The sequence below is a fragment of the Aotus nancymaae genome, unplaced genomic scaffold, assembly GCF_030222135.1.
Source record: "Aotus nancymaae isolate 86718 unplaced genomic scaffold, 86718_ANA_hifiasm-v0.15.2.pri h1tg000010l, whole genome shotgun sequence".
In the NCBI taxonomy this organism is placed as follows: Eukaryota; Metazoa; Chordata; class Mammalia; order Primates; family Aotidae; genus Aotus; species Aotus nancymaae.
Genome location: NW_026988421.1, coordinates 60,871,140 through 60,888,802, shown reverse-complemented (window position 1 = coordinate 60,888,802; position 17,663 = coordinate 60,871,140).

Sequence of the window (17,663 nt, the reverse complement as noted above, 5' to 3'; positions counted from 1 at the left end):
CCCAAAAAGCCAGAAAATTCCAGACATATTGGAAATTAAGCAACATAATTCCAAATCTCTAGATCAAAGAAGAGATCAATGGAAATTTTAAAATGATTTGAGGCCGGACGCGGTGACTCACGCTTGTAATCCCGACACTTTGGGAGGCAGAGTAGGTGGATCCCCCGAGGTCAGGCGTTGGAGACCAGCCTGGCCAACATGGTGAAACCCTGTCTACTAAAAATACCAAAAAAATTAGCCGATTTTTTTTTTCACTTAGAAGATTTGTCTGTCACCTTGAGAGCTACTCTGGTTCCTACCCACTCTTTTCTGGGACTTAAATATCAACATAGCAAAGAGAATAGATGAAAATGTCACACAGGCAAAGAAATACTAGTGAAGCCAAGTATAAATAAGATGCGGCAAAGTCACACCAGAGACTAATTTGTACTAATGATTTATTCTACTGATCAAAACCCAATAATTGTGCTATCATAATAAATACAAAGAGCAACAGAATTGTTGAGCTAGTTATTTATCTGTCTGCCTACCTATCAATCTATTCAGCAAGCCAGAATGTTAGAGCTAAATTGTGAGCAGTACAGTGTTTCACCAGCTGAGAACTGTGGCATCTCTATATTTGCCTTGCCCTCTACAAAAAAAAAAAAAAGTGAGGGGTGTGAGGAATATATAAGTAACTTACAGAAATTGACTTTCATCAACAAAAGTACTGAGGCCAGAAACTATTAGATGAGAAGATAATCTGAGCTTTTATCTATCAGAAACCAGTTAAGAGAAAAATAGCCATTTATTCAAATCCACAAAGACTAAAAATTCACATTAATAACTGTGAGAGGGCCGGGCGCGGTGGCTCACGCCTATAATCCCAGCACTTTGGGAGGCCGAGGCGGGTGGATCACGAGGTCAAGAGATCGAGACCATCCTGGTCAACATGGTGAAACCCCGTCTCTACTAAAAATACAAAAAAATTAGCTGGGCATGGTGGCGCGTGCCTGTAATCCCAGCTACTCAGGAGGCTGAGGCAGGAGAATTGCCTGAACCCAGGAGGCGGAGGTTGCGGTGAGCCGAGATCACGCCTTTGCATTCCAGCCTGGGTAACAAGAGCAAAACTCCGTCTCAAAAAAAAAAAAAAAAAAAAAAAACTGTGAGAGTATCAGGGAGCAGCTGTTTGCAGAGTTGACTGACAAAGTTAAGGGAAGAGAATCAAATACAAATACACAAAAATAAGAAAGGAAAATACAATTTAGGCCAGGCACAGTGGCTCACACCTGTAATCCCAACACTGCGGGAGGCCGAGGTGGGCAGATCAGTTGAGCCCAGGAGTGTGAGACCAGCCTGGGCAACATGGTGAGACCTCGTCTCTACAAAAGCACAAAAATTAGCTGGGCCTGGTGGCATTTGCCTGCTGGACCAGCTACTCTGGAGGCTGAGGTGGGAGGATAGCTTGAGCCAGGGAGGCAGAGTTTGCAGTGAGCTGAGATTGCACCACTACGCTCCAGCCTGAGCAACAGAGCGAGACCCTGTCTCAAAAAATAAATAATAAATTAATTTAATTTAAAAAGAAAATACAATTTAAAACATGCCAGTGAAGTATAAAAACACATTTTTCTTTCAATCTCCCAGCGCAGTTAGAATAGATTGTGCTTAAAAACTTTAGCTAGTGCAACTGTAATCATGTCAAATATTCTTATTTTCTCTTTATAACTACAATTATAAAAGCCAAATATTTGTTTCACAATATACAGGTTTTTTTATTAAATGTACCAGTACTTAATGTTTTATCTCACTATTCCTCTTTTCTTTTTAAATTGAGATATAACCTACATACAGTGACATATGTTAGTTTTAAGTGTGCAGTTTGATCAGTTTTGACAAATACATTTAGATCATGAATTGTGTCACAGACAGAGCACAGTGGCTCATGCCTATAATCTCAGCACTTTGGGAAGCCAAGGCAGAAGGACTAATGAGGCCAGGAGTTCGAGGCTACAGTGATTTTGTCACTGCACTCCAGCCTGGATGATAGAGCAAGACCCTTGTCTCTACAAAAAATTTAAAAATTATCCTGGTGGTGGGGCATGCCTGTAGTCACAGCCACTCGGGAGGCTGAAGTGGGAGAATTGCTTGAGTCCAGGAGTTCCAGACTGTAGTGAGCCGTGATGGTGCCACTGCATTCCAGTTTGGGCTACAGAGCCAGGCCCTGACTCTTAAAAAAAAAAAAAAAAAAGCATACATTTGTATAACCCACACCTTCATCAAGATAGTAGATCACTGCCATCAACCCCAGAAAACTTTCTTACATCCTCTCTCAATCAATTCCCATTTCCTAGAAGCAACCACTGTTCTGATTTTTTTAAAATAATGATTAGCTTTGTGTGTTCTATAATAAAATAATAATGGAATCATACAACAAGTGTTATTTTGTGTCTTGCTTCATTCTCTAAGCAAAATAATTTTGATATTTAGTTATGTTGTTGTATGCATCAGCAGTTTGTTCCATTTCATTGTTTATAGTTGTATTCCATTGTGTGAAGAGACCACAAAATATCCTTTTTCCTGTCAGTGGACATCTGCTTTTCCCCTTTTTTTCTATTGTGAATAAAGTACTGCTATGTACACGCCTTTTTTGTGAACCTAACTAAAGTGGAATGGCTGGGTTGGGTAGGTGTATATTTAATTTTACAAGAAAATGCCACATTATTTTTTAAACTGGTTGTGCCATTTTATCCTCCCATCATGAGTGTGTGAAATATTAATGTTTCTACATCCTTGTTAACACTCGGTCTTGTCAGTGTTTTAAACATTAGTCATTCTTATGAGTGTGTGGTTTTTCTCACTGTGGTTTTAATTTGCTTTTCCCTGATGATTAATGATGCTGAACACTTTTTCATGTGCTTATGGATCATTCACATATATACCTCCCTTTGTAAAGTGTCTTGTCAAGACTGCCAATTTTTAGTTAAGATGTTTGTTTTCTTATTATTGAGTTATAGCTTATTAAATATTTTGAATATAAATGCTGTATCAAATGTAGTAATTGCAAATATTTTCTCCCACTCTGTGTGCTTATTTACTTTCCTAACAGTGTCTGTTGATGACTTGAGAATTTGGACTTTTACATGTGCATTTAGGTGTAAAATGTAAAATAAGATCCATCTCAAACTAAATTTTGCAAATAGTATGCGATAAGATTTGAGAGCTTATTTGCTTCTACATGGCTCCAGCACCATTTCTTTTTCTTTTCTTTTCTTTTTTTTTTTTTTTTTTTTGGAGATGAGAGTCTCACTCTGTCATCCAGGCTGGAGTGCAGTGGCACCATCTTGGCTCACTGCAACCTCTGCCTCCCGGGTTCAAGCGATTTTCCTGCCTCAGCCTCCCAAGTAGCTGAGATTACAGGCGTGCACCACCATGCCCAGATAATTTTTGTGTTTTTTAGTAGAATTGATGTTGGAAATGATGTTGGAAATAGATGCTCAGTGCTGCAAAGAAAAATAAACTCTGAGACAAAAGATCTTTCAACAATGCAATTTTTACCTTCTGGACTGCAGGACGGGTACTCTCACTAGCCATCTTGCCACGAGAGTACAAAGAACAAAGGAATACACACAAATTTATTTCTTACGTATTTAGGGTTGTCCTTACTGCTCTGTCTGATCTCCACTGGCTGGAGTCAGACCTCACAATCTAAACTAAAACCCAATTGGCTAACAACTTAAAACTTTTCTAAACAGGTAAAAGCAATGGAGAGCTGGGACATGCCTGTGAGTGTATCCAGCACAGATATCTTGGTTAAAGTACAAGGACATAGAATGTACTAGGTGCCTGTAAGCATGGCGTGTCTAACAGCTACATAGGATAGGGCTTAACAAAGTTATTAGCATACTTATGATTTATTGTTTAACAAGAAAAGAAACTTTAAAAAGGAACTTTTCTACTTCCCACAAACAGGGTTTCACCATATTGGACAGGCTGGTCTTTGAACTCCTGACCTCATGATCTGCCCACCCCAGCCTCCCAAAGTGCTGGGATTACAAGTGTGAGCCACCATGCCTGGCCGCAGCACCATTTCTTGAAAACATTTTCCTTTTCCCCTTAAATATCTTTGGTGTCTTTGTCAAAAACTTCTTGACTGTATAATTGTGGGTCTATTTCTGAAACTTCTAGTCTGTTCCATTGATCTATTTTGTCTATCTTTATATAATACTACACTGTCTTCATTACTATAGCTTTATAGTAAGCCTTGAAGTAAGGTACTATAATTACTCCAACTTGTTATGTTTCAAGAATGCGTTGGCTATTCTAAGTTATTTTATTCTAACATACATTTATAAATTATAAATTCACTTCTCCAAAAAAAAAAAAAATCTGCTGGTTGGAATTGAGTTGAAACTACACCTCTATTTGGGGAAAATTGGCATTTTAAAATATTAGGCCTTGCAATCCATGAAATAGTGTATTTCTTTATTTTTCTAAATAAATAGAGAAAATAGCTTTAATTTCTTTCAGCAATGTTTTGTAGTTTTCAGTACCTTTGACATCTTCAGTTAAATTTTTTTCTAAGCATTTATTTTTTGACACTATTGTAAATGGTACTAAATTTTTTTTAAATTTTCTGGCCAGGTGTGGTGGCTCACATCTGTAATCCCAGCACTTTGGAGGCTGAGGCAGGAGAATTGCCTGAGCCTAGGAGTTCAAGACGAGCCTAGGCAATATGGCAAGACCCAACAGGGTCTATATCAAATTTAAAATTTTATTTTAAAAAATTTATTTTCTAATTGTTCATTGCTTGTGCATGTGTATGTATGTGTGTGTGACTTTTCTATAATAACTTAGTATGTTGAAACCTTGCTAAATTTCTCTGATAATTTCTTGTCATCTCTTTCCTCTCCTCTTTCTTCCTGGGTCTTCTATTAGTTACATATTGGACTTTCTGAATTGATTATGTCATTTTCTTATCTCTTCTATTTCCATCTACTTGTCTCTTTGTCCTCCTTTCTGGATAATTTCTCCAATTTTATGTTTCAACTCTTATAATGACTTTTTTTGAAATTACTGTATTATAGTAGCCAGCTTCTAAGATATTCCCAGAGGATCCTTGCCTTCCAGTATTTACACTCTTTTGTAGTTGTAAGGTTTAAATGAGGCAACTGAGGCCAGTTATTGGAATAAAGAAATTTAATCGGCTCCTGGGCAAGGTTCTGCGGTCCAACAGGAGGGGCTGGAGAAGTCGCGCTTGACTCCTCTCGGATGTGGGGTTTTATAGGGAGTGGAGGCTTTTGATTGGCTGTGGGGAAGCAGGATGTGAATGGGGCAAGTTGCCATTGGCAGGTAAGCGGGATGCAAAATGCTATTGGGCAGGTTTTGGCGGGGCTTCTTTTAAATTTTGGTGGGGTTCTTCAACGGTTGGCTAGGTGCTGAGTTCAGAGGCTAGTGCTGAGTGCAGATTTGCATGCTGAGTGCAGAAGTGGGCGTGGGGGAGTTTAACAGAGGGCTAGGTGCTGAGTGCAGAGCTTGGTGTTGAGTGCAGATTTGCGTGCTGAGTGAAGAAGTGGCTGTGGAGTGGTGACGTGGTTTCTAGGTGTGGAGGGGGGTGGGCGTGTCCAAGCTCCTAGCGAGGCGACTGGCCTTACAGTAGTCCCTTCTCAAATCTTGTCAAGGCTGCTCTGTGTGACCCAACAGAATAAGATGGAAGTGATGTGTGTGACTTTCACGGTTGCTTCTGACTTGCTCTCTCTTGGATGACTCGCTCTGAGAGAAGTCCAATGGAGAGGTCCACATAGTGGGAAACTTAGGCCTTCTGGAAATACCCAAAACTAACTTACCAGCCATGTGAGTGAGCCACCTTGGAAGCTGGTCCTCCTGCCCCCATTAAGTCTTCAGAGGACTGCAGCCCAGCTGACAAATTGACTGCAATTCCATGAAAACCTCCTTGACAGAACCACCAAGGTAATCCTCTCTCAAATTTCGGATCCAAAGAAACTATAAAATTTGTAAATGTTCATTGTTTATTAATATTTATTACCACTAAGGGGTGTGTGTGTGTGTGTGTGTGTGTGTGTTGTTGTTGTTGTTGTTGTTGTTGTTGTTTGGTTTTTGGTTTTTTTTGAGACAGTTTCGCTCTTGTGCCCCAGGCTGGAGTGCAATGACACTATCTTGGCTTGCTGCAACCTCCACTTCCTCAGTTCAAGCGATTCTCTTGCCTCAGTCTCCCAAATACAGACACCAACCACCATGTCCGGCTAAGTTTTGTATTTTTAGTAGAGATAGGGTTTCTCCATATTGGCCAGGCTGGTCTTGAACTCCTCACCTCAAGTGATCTGCCCTCTTTAGCCTCCCAGAGTGCTGGGATTACAAGTGAAGGCCACAGCGCACGCCCTTGAGACATTTTTGACTGTCAAGTTCTGGGGGGAAAGTGCTACTGGGCAAGTAATGAGTAGAATTCAGAAAGATTGTAAGCATCCTATAATACACAGAATAGCCTCCCTACTACAAAGATGTACCTTGTCAAAAATGTCAATAGCCAGGGGCAGTAGTGGGCACTTGTAGTCCTAGATACTCAACAGGATGAGTCAGAAGAACTGCTTCAATGTAGGAGCTCAGCACCAGCCCAGGGAACATAGTGAGTCTCTAGCTCTAAAAAAAAAAAAAAAAAAGCTAGGTAGGTGGCTCACGCGTGTATTCCCAGCACTTTGGGAGGCCAAGGCTGGTGGATCACAAGGTCAGGAGTTTGAGACCAGCCTGGTAAACATGGTGAAACCCTGTCTCTACTAAAAATACAAAAAATTATCCGGGTGTGGTAGCAGCACCTATAATCCTAGCTACTCTGGAGGCTGAGGCAGGAGAATAGCTTAAACCCAGGAGGCAGAGGTTGCAGTGAGCCGAGATCATGCCACTGCACTCCAGACTGGGCAACAGAGTGAGACTCCATCTCAAAAAAAAAAAGTTGGTCCAGCATGGTGGCTCATGCCTGTAATCCCAGCACTTTAGGAGGCCGAGGCCGGCGGATCACCTGAGGTCAGAAGTTTGAGACTAACCTGACCAACAGGGAGAAACCCCATCTCTACTAAAAATACAAAATTAGCCAGGCGCCAACCTTTCCTATAGCTGAGGTAATAGATCTTCTAGTTCCAAAGGGGGAATCTCAGTAACACAGCACAGCATTCATAACAGCTTACCCCTGTGCCACTTAGATTTTTTTTGCTTCTTATAAATTCTGGGAATAGCTCCTTCAGGACACTGCTGGACTCTTTTCCTGGAGGAACTTATGAGAGAAAGGTCAGTGGAATGAACTGCAGCCACTGCCACTGCAGCTGCTATCAAGACTATAATGAGGCCGGGCACGGTGGCTCACGCCTGTAATCCCAGCACTTTGGGAGGCTGATGCAGGCAGATCATGAGGTCAGGAGTTCAATACCAGACTGGCCAACATGGTGAAACCCCATCTCTACTAAAAAACACAAAAATTAGCTGGGCATAGTGGCTGGTGCCTGTAATCCCAGCTACGTGGGAGGCTGAGGTAGGAGAATTGCTTGAACTGGGACCCAGGAGGCACAGGTTGCAGTGAGCTGAGATTGCTTCACTGCCCTCCAGCCTGGGCTACAGAGCAAGACTCCATCTCAAAAAAAAAAAAAAAGAAAAAAAAAAAGACTACAATGGATACTCATTAAATGCCTCCTCCACTATCAATTCTGGAGTTCTCTCACCCTTGGCTAACACTTCTGCTAGTCTAGATGGCTTAGTGGGAGGATTGACCCAGACCTTCAGCCATGAGGATCTGAGCCCCTAGTTAGCTTGTTCTTCTCAGTCCTGGCTGCTGTATTTGTCCATTTATCATTAAACCATTAGTACTTCTAAGTACTAAGAGAAGCCTCAGTGGATCACTTGGGTGTCTAGTGTAGTCCTCCCTGTTCCCACTGTGTCACAGTAGCCCTGACTCTTGATAATCTGGTTCTTAGCCCCCAGCAAGATGGTGGCTTCTTGACCATGCATCCCTTGCCACAAAGAGTTTAAGATGCCATAGCTTAAAGTTCAGTATGACTCTTACCATATCCCCTGGTGGAAACATTTCCCACAAGGAACCATAACATCTAAATATGCAAAAGTAAGGGTTGTGGTAATAGGAAGAATAAATTCCACAAGTAGTGTTTTGTTTTGTTTTGTTTTGTTTTGTTTTGTTTTGTTTTGTTTTGTTTTGTTAGATAAGGGGAAAGGGTCTTTTATGTTGCCCAGTCTGCTCTTGAACTCCTGGCCTCAAGCGATCCTCCTAAGGTAGCCTCCCGAGTAACTGGAATTGTAGACATGAGCCATTGTGTCCAGCTAAATACTCCAAGTAGTTTTGATATTGAGTCCTTTTGTACTTCCACACCTTGGTTCCTGGACCCATGTATTCTACCTATTGAGGACACAGCACCATATAAAGTTTACTGATTTAGCATGTAAACTGCATCCTGAAGGTTGCGATGCCAACCTCAGTGTATCATAGCCAAGCGTTGCCTCAGCTGTGCTCTCAACAGGCCCTTCCATCATTCTGTCATGTTGAGGGCATTGAGGTGATGTGGTGGGTGATAAAATCAGTGGAGCCCATGGTCATGTGCCCACTGCTACATCTCCTGCTGTTATGCTGTGATGTGATGTTATATGCGAAACCCTGTTGACATGAAGCAGGAGCAGCGGGGAACAAACCTGAACTCTGAGGCTGGTAGGTGGCATGTAGTTTCCAGTTTATTCCTAGCATTCTCACTGTACTCTGCACCAGGTCAGCTACAAATGCAGCCTTGTTGTCTGAGCCTACTCGCAAAGGCAGTCCAAATCTTGGGATAATGTCTCTTAAAAGAGCACGAGTTACTTCACGGATCTTCTCAGTCCATGCTGGGTAGGCTTCTACCCACCCGGAGTAAGTACGTACCAGAACCAGCAGATACCAGTCACCTCCGCACTTAGGCATCTTGGTGAAATCCACTTGCAGGTCTTCAAAAGGAGCATTTCCATAAGCTTGGATTCCTGGTGGGACCATAGGTCCTTGTCTGGCATTGTGCTGTCTGCATGTTACACACCATTGTGTCACTGCTTTTGCTAGTGCAGATAAATGAGAGATGTAAAAATACCAGCCTAACAATATTTTAAGGGTTTCTTGACCAAGGCGGGAGGTTTTATGGACAGCTAAGACCACTGCAGGTCCTAACAGCTGTGACACTGCTACCTGTCCACCTGGCAGGCGTAGCCATACTCCCTTCATTTCCTTTCCGCCTTCAGTTTGGAGGAAATTTTTTTCTCACTCTAAGTAAACTGGCACCAAGTCTGGGACCTGGGGCAGTAGGGGGGCTGCAACTGATGCCCGATATGGGATTGATGCGACCCTCCAGGCCTCCGCATCTGCACGGGCAATTCCCTGGGCCACTGCGGTGAAGGTTCACTGATGTCCTCTGCAGTGCACGACTGCCACTTTTTGGGGCTTCCATACTGCTTTCAGTAGCTGCAAAACTTCCTGTTGGTATTTTATTTCTTTGCCCCCAGAATTAAATAGGCCCTTCTCCTTGTACAGCACCTCATGTACTTGGAGAGTGTGGAACGCATACTGTGAGTCAGTGAAAATGTTAACAGTTTTTCCTTCACGAGTTAAGGCTATTAACTCCATTCTCTGTGCTGAGGTGACTTGAGGTAATGGCTTGGCCTCTAGAGAGAGTTGAGTCTAGAGTCACCACTGCATATCCAGCATACCTTTCCCCTAGAGGGTTGACAAAACTGCTTCCGTCCACATACAGTTCCCAATCAGCCTGAGACTATGGCTGGTCCCACAGATCTGGCTGACTGGAGTAAACTGAGTCCAGTACCTCTAGGCAGTTATGTGTTACTGGGTCCTCAGACACTGGGAGTAAGGTGGCTGGATTTAGGGTGTTACAAACTTCTATGGTTATACGTGGATTCTCATACAGTAGGCTCTGGTACTTAGTTAAACGGGCATTGGTGAGCCAGTGATAGCCCTTCGTGTTTATTAAGGTTACCACGACATGGGGGGCTTTTATCTTTAAATTCTGTCCCAAAGTTAGCTTGTCAGTCTCTTGTGCCAGTAGGGCAGTGGCTGCTGAGGCTTGTAGACACGGGGGCCATCCCTTGGAAACTCCATCCAGTTGTTTGGGCAAGTATGCTACCGGTTGAAGCCATGGGCCCACAGTCTGGGTCAGGACCCCCACTGCCATTTTGTCTCTCTCAGACACATACAGCATAAAGGGTTTTGTCAAGTCCAGCAGTCCCAGAGCCAGGGCAGATTTTAGTTTTGCTTTTAACTGTGAGAAGGCCCCCTGCTGCTCTGAGCTCCACTCTAACGGCTCTCCATCCCCCCAGCTTTGTGGCTTCATACAGGGGTTTAGCCAGAACTACAAAGTTAGGCATTCACAGCCTGCAGAATCCCACTGCTCCCAAGAATTCTTGTACCTGCCTTCAATTCTTAGGCACTGGCAGGTTATTGATAACCTGCTTTCCTTCTATTCCTAGGCTTTGCTGCCCCTGCTGGATGTAAATCCCAGATAGCGCACCTGCTATAGGCAAACCTGGGCCTTCCTTTTGGAGACTTCGTATCCACAGGTCTCCAGGCATTTGAGCAACAAGTCAGTTCCCCAGGCACATCGGCTGCTACCGGGTATCCCAGCAAAAAGTTACCTACGTACTGAAGCAGCAGACAACCTAGGTCCTTGGTGGGGAACCTCTGGAGGTCCCGAGCCAATGCCTCTCCGAAGACAGCTGGGGAGTTTTTGAATCCCTGTGGAAGCCGAGTCCAGGTGTACTGTGCTGTTATGTCTGACTCCCGATCTTCGCACTGGAAGGCAAACAGTTCCAGGCTCTCGGGGGCTAACCAGATACTGAAGAAAGCATCCTTTAAGTCTAAGCAAGTGAACCAGCTGGACTCAGCTGGCAACAGTCCTAGCAGTGTATAGGGATTGGGCACTGTGGGGTGCAAGGTCACAGTTGCCTGGTTAACCAAGCACAGATCCTGCAAAGTCTATAGTTCTTGGTCCCCAGCTTGAGGACACCCAGGACAGGCGTGCTCCAAGGAGACTGGCAGGGAACTATAATACTGTAAGCTTTCAAGTGTCTGAGATGGACCTGGATGCCCTCAAGAGCTTTTCTTGGTACTGGGTACTGCCTCTGTCTAACTGGTAGTGCCCCCGGCTTTACTTCAGTAACCACCGGGGCTTGGTTTACTGCCAACCCTGGAGGGTTGTCTTCTGCCCAGACCTGTGGCCATTGCTTGGTCAGCGCGGGGGTGGGGAGGGGTTAATTCTCCTCCCAGCTCTGTCAGGAAGAGTCTCCACTCCTCCTCCCTCGGGACTGTGAGAGCCATAATTATTCCTGCCTGAGGCAGTTTGAGCTTCAGAGAGCCCTTATCAGTAAAAGTGATAGTAGCTCTTAGTTCGCTCAGCAAGTCTCTTCCCAAGAAGGGTAGAGGGCAATCCGGCCTGTATAAGAACTGATGTATAATTTCGTGGCCTTCCATTGAGCAGGCAAGCAAAAAGCCTGTTTTCTGAAACTCCAGTTGCCCCAATTATATTTATTGTCTTGTTGGACAAAGGGGTCATGGGTTGGGTCACCACCGAATGCTTCACCCTGGTATTGATGAAGTAATCAATGTCCTTGCCCCCAACCTTTACCCTGACCATGCGCTCTTTGGGGGCATCTGAGCCCAGTCCCCTTCAGTCCATTGGCCCCTCTGTCAAGCTAAACAGGGTAGTCTCATCCTTTCCTGAGTTTCTCGCTTGGGGTCACCCTGTTCCCCTGCCAACTGAGGACACACATTTTTCCAGTGCCCCATCTCTTCACAATGGGCACACTGGTTGCGCTGTAGATATGGTTGATTCAACTGGGTGTTTTTCCCAGGGTTCCCCCTTGCCCTGCCCCTTTAAAGGTGTTCCTCAGATAGCTGCGGCCAGCAAATCAATATTTCACGAGTTTTGTCGCTCCTTCTCTCGGTGGCTTACTGCATCTCTATTCACAAATACCCGATGGGCTATTTCCAACAACTGTGCAGTGCTCATGGCCGCGAACCCATTCTGTTTTTGTAACTTTTTCCTGATATCATCTGCGCTCTGACTAACTAAAGTTCACCATGTGCTGATTCTCAGGGTCCTCAGGGTCAAAAAGAGTATACACATGGTAGGCCTCACACAGTCTTCCATAAAACTGGGCTGGACTTTCATCTTGTCCCTGCTTAAGCTGAGCTACTTTGTGTATATTTGTGACTTTGTGTGCTCCTTTTCTTACTCCCTCCAGTAAGGCCTCTCTGTATCGAGTTAGCTTCTGCATGCCCTCGGGGTATTTGGGTCCCACGGAAGGTCGGTTCCTGGTAACTGGGTCCTTACATACTCCTGGGGATTTTGGTAGTCAGCTGGAACATGCTTTTCCAGCCATTTAGATGCCGCCTGGAGCGCTCTTCACTGCTCATCAGTGTTAAAAAGATACATGAGCAACTGGTGACAATCAGCCCAAGTGGGGTTATGAGTTAGGATGACATCTGAATTAGATTAATTAAAGTTTGCAGTCTGTCATTGTAAGATGGGTTGTTATTCTTCCAGTTTATGAGGTCGGACGAAGTGAATGGTAAGTACGTGAAGACACGCCTTTCCACCATATGCCCGTCCTCATCTACTCCTGTATACTGCTGCTCTCTCAGGGGTATTTGCACTCCAGCCTTGGGCTGCAAACAACCCACCAGGGGAGGGGACCCCCTGAAAAGCAGGCTGCTATGGGAGGAGTGCCTCCTGAGGTCAGGTTTCCTTTTCTTTCTATTCTGGACGGTCTAGGGGGTTCAGACCTTGCGAAAGCATGGAGATCTCTGGCTCTGGAGAGAGGGGTCTCTCCTCCTGGTAAGGAGGGGGTGTTATTGAAAGAGGGTCCTCTGGTGCCAAGTTAGGCAAGATCTTAGGAGCCTGCATCCCCTGGCAGGTGGAGCAAGATTTTTCCCTATCTGCCTGTCCCTTTGCTACTAACACTGCTGCTGCTTGGCCTCTTAACCACTGTGGGCAGTTTAAAACTAACTGTAACCAAGAATCTATGTACAGAAATTGGTCAAGGTGTCCTGGCTTGCCTGCAACTTGTGCCACACTTTGGAGACAAGGGACCTGTCCAGGTTCCCTTCTGTGGGCCAATCTGCTTCTAATGCTGGCCAGACTACTTCACACAGAGTTTTAAATTTCTCTGGCATCATGGTGGCATCATAATCTCCACTAAAGCCCTTCTTGAAATTCTTTGGCATAGTTCCCAACGGAGTGGGTTTACTCTGCGTTTTACTCATCTCCTTCCAGCCAAGTCAGAAACAGAAACAAGTTTAAGGTGCCAAGACTGGCTTACAGAGTCACAAAATTAAAACCAAAGTGCTGAGATTGGTGTGCACAAACACACACACACAAGAACAAAACCAAGGTGCCGACTCAGTGTGCTCTATCACGACTGCCCTCGCAGCAGGTAAGCTATTCCCCTATGCACTGTGTCGGCTGCCAGCTCAGCAGACCCTATCCCGCTTTTTGCTGGCTCTTAGGACACACATATGCAAGAACAGAACCAAAACCCCAAGGTGCCTACCTTGGCACACACACAGGAACAAAACCACAACCAGGGAGCCGACTCAACGTGCTCTATCACAACTGCCCTCGCAGCAGGTAAGCTATTCCCCTATGCCCTATGTCAGCTGCCAGCTCAGCAGGCCTTATCCTGCTTTTTGCTGGCTCTTAGGACACACACACAAGAACAGAACCAAAACCCCAAGGTGCCTACCTTGACACACTGTGGATCAAGCCACGCTTCCACCCGGCGGGGTGGGCCAGTGAGGCTTCCCAGAATTAATCTTACCAAGTTTCTGACGTCCGGACTCCAGGCCCGCCAGTTCCTTCTCAGGGTTCAGCCTCTGCGCTGGAACCCCGCAGGCCTGCCTGGGCCTGCTGTGGGAGAAGGGTCCACCGGGTCCAACGCCTACCCGGGAGCGCTCTCAGGACCCCGTCACCAAGCGGGCTGGAGTCTACACTGGGATGCTCCGCAGGGCAGGGCAAAGCTGCCTGGGAGGCTGTCCTGGCTGTCCGCCAACAAAAACTGGATTCCTAGTCAGGGAACCAAAAATGAAACAGGAGCAGTGGGGAACAAACCTCTTAAACACCAAACTGAGGAAGGAAGTAGCTTTTTATTCTGCCAGGAGCTGTTGGGGACTATAGCCTCATTCACTGAGCTCCCCGAGCTGCAGCTTCTCTCCCCTTTTATAGGCTTACAACACTAAAGGGGAAACTGAGGCGGAACTATGTCATTGTCCATTTGCTGGACATCTGACCTTACAATCTTTTGGCTTCACTGATTTGCTAATTCATATGTAGTGTGACTGTGGACTAGAAGGGGAGGGGGGCTTACAGAGACAAGACGAAAGTACGAGCTGTTTGTTGGCAGAGGTGTTTCCAGGAGGGATCCTGGTCCGTGGAGACGTCGAGGCGTGACCCCAGTACCGGGCTCCAACACTCAGGGATAACATTCATTTGCAGCTCTTTCAAGGTTAACAGATAGCAGAGACGCTGGGAACTAAAAAGGGAGTCATTTTCCCAGCTCTTTGGTATTTTATTTTATTTTTATTTTCCTTCTTCACCCTCTTTCCCATCTGGAAGAGGGGAGGGAGGAGGTGAAATAGAAGGAGGCAAGGGGGTCTCCCCTCAGATAAATCAAACATACTCTGTAAGCCCTTAGATTTTAGTGTTAAGAGATCCCCTGAGCAGGAAAGGCAAACGCATACCTGAAATACCTGTTTATCACTGCTAGAACAAATCTCCAGCCCTTCCAGGATGGAAGGGACCTAATGTAGTCAACTGGCCGCCAAGGTCTCCTTCAGGGATAGTGCCATACCAGTGGCTCAGCAATGAGCTCTGTTGCTACCATACTGGACATTTGGCAACATCAGTGGCTGGATCAATCTTGGTCAGTGGGAGCCCATGCATAGCCTCCATCCCTGACACTATGGCCACTTCTTCCTAAGCTCATTGTGCTAGCTTTAGGGTGGCCCAGGACAGAGGATGACTGGCATCTGTCCAAGTCATTTTGTCTGCCTGGTTGTTTAGTGCCTCTTCTGTGATGGATGTTTTCCGGTGGGCATTCACATTTAATATGAACATCTTCACACTTCATTTTCTCTCATTGGCCCATCCACATCCCTTTACCCTAAGCTTCTTAGTGCCCATTCTTCCAATAGTTCCGTTTTAGGCCCCTAATCACTTGTCCAAAACAGTCACCACAGTCCATGAAAATGAGTGTCTTCCAACCTCAGGCTACTTCTCTCTCCACACAGAGTGGATGCCCAGAAGCACCACCCAAGGCTCCTGCTCACTGGGAGGATTTCCCCTCAAAGCTGCTTTTCAAGTCCAGTCCTGAGTGGCACTGTAGTGCAGCTGACATCCATTTTTGGCCTGCTCCCATATACCAGACCAATCCATGCGTGAACCAAGCTGGAGTTTATTCCTACCCTGGCCGTTGGTCATTAGGAAGCCCTCATACAGCCATAGATGTGAGCCCAGGGAGAAATGCTGGTGCATCAATGGTGATAACATGGGGGTCTGCTCAGTGACCACTGTGATTTTCTGATGTCCAGCCAGTCCAAATCCCTTTAGACAGCACTATGACAGAGAGTGGGAGAGTTAAAATCATCCTGGGAATAGACTGTAAACATAAACTGTTGTCTGTTCCAAAAGAATGTAAACTGTTTCTGATCCTCTTTTTTTGTTGTTGATAGGATCTGGCTGTCGCCCAGGCTGGAATGCATTGGCGCAATCTCGGCTCACTGCAACTTCTGCCTCCCGGGTTCAAGCGATTCTCCTGTCTCAGCCTCCGGAGCAGCTGGGATTACAGGTGTGCACCACCGCGCCCTGCTAGTTTTTCTATTTTTAGTAGAGAAGGGGTTTCATGTTGGCCAGGCTGGTCTCAAACTCCTGACCTCAGATGATCCACCTGCCTCAGCCTCCCAAATGCTGGGATTACAGGCGTGAGCCACCATGCCCAGCCGAAAATATCTTGTCAAAAACACATTAAATACACCTAACATATCAAACATTATAGCTTAGCCTAGCCTACTTTTTTTTTTTTTTTTGGAGACAGAGTTTCACTCTTGTCAACCAGGCTGGAGTGCAATGGGCAATTCGGCTCACTGCAACCTCCACTTCCCGGGTTCAACTGAATCTCCTGCCTTAGCCTACCAAGTAGCTTGGGTGCCCGCCGCCCACCCAGCTAATTTTTGTATTTTTAGTAGAGACAGAGTTTCACCATATTTGGCAGACAGGTCTCAAACTCCTGACCTCAGGTGATCCACCCACCTCAGCCTCCCAAAGTGCTGGGATTACAGGTGTGTGCCACCGCACCCAGCAAGGCTAGCCTCCTTTGAGTATGCTCAGAACACTTACATTAGCCTACACTTGGGGAAAATAATCTAATACAAAACCTATTTTATAATAAAGAGTTTTAATATCTCAAGTAATGTACTGAATACTGAAAGCAAAAAACCATGCTCACTACTGCTGCCCAGCACCACCAGAGAGCGTCACACCACATATTACTAACCTGGGAAAATATCAAAATTCAAAAACTGAAATTTAGTTTCTACTGAATGTGTATCACTTTCCCACTATTACAAAGTCAAAGAAACATTAAGTCAAATCATTGTAAGTTGGCCACCCTCTGTACTCAGTTGAATTTGTGATACTCCACTGTCACTCTCCATTTGCTTTTTGTAAGAACAAGATTAGTGAATTAAACAGAGGTGCACTGGGGAACAGCATCCCTGCATTCTTTGTTTTTAAAGGTGCTACTAATCACTGACATTCCCCTTAAGATGAAATATTGTTTTTGATTTATTGGTAGATGGTGGGAGGGGTGGCTTCAGAACTTTCCACCTGATCTTTTCCATCACAATAGTGCCTTTTTTTTTTTTTTTTGAGATGGAGTCTCGCTCTCTTGCCCAGGCTGAGTGCAGTGGTATGATCTCGGCTCGCCACGACCTCTGCTTCCCGGATTTAAGTGATTCTCCTGCCTCAGCCTCCCAAGTAGCTGGGACTACAGGCATGTGCCACCATGCCTGGCTAATTTTTGTATTTTTAGTAGAGATGGGGTTTTACTTTGTTGGGCAGGCCAGTCTCAAACTCCTGACCTTGTGATACAGCCGCCTTGGCCTCCCAAAGGGCTGGGATTACAGGCGTGAGCCACTGCACCCGGTCACAATAGCTCTTATCACACAGGTCTAGAAACCAATGTGGAGGTTGTACTACCTACCAAGTAAGTCCCTTCTAATGAGACATTCAGATACTGGAAAAAATGGCCACTGTGAGCCAGACCTGGGTGACAATTCCACCATGTACCCCCACTAACGAGGAGGCCATGGTGATGCCTTGGGTGATGCTTTGGGTCTCTGTTTCAAAATCAACTCAGATCCTGTGACGGACTGTTCCTGAAAAGTTTGAATATCCCCCTTTTCTCCAATATACGGTACCTGAGAAGATGCCCATAGATCCCTTTGACTAAGCATTAGGGGACTCAGCGCTGTATATACTTGCCACAGTCTCATGAGGTTCTTTTCCCGGAGGAACTAGTTTCTCTCTTCGTCACTGGGTTCCAGGTCTGAAAACTGACTCAGGTAAAACTGGTTAAAGACATCATGC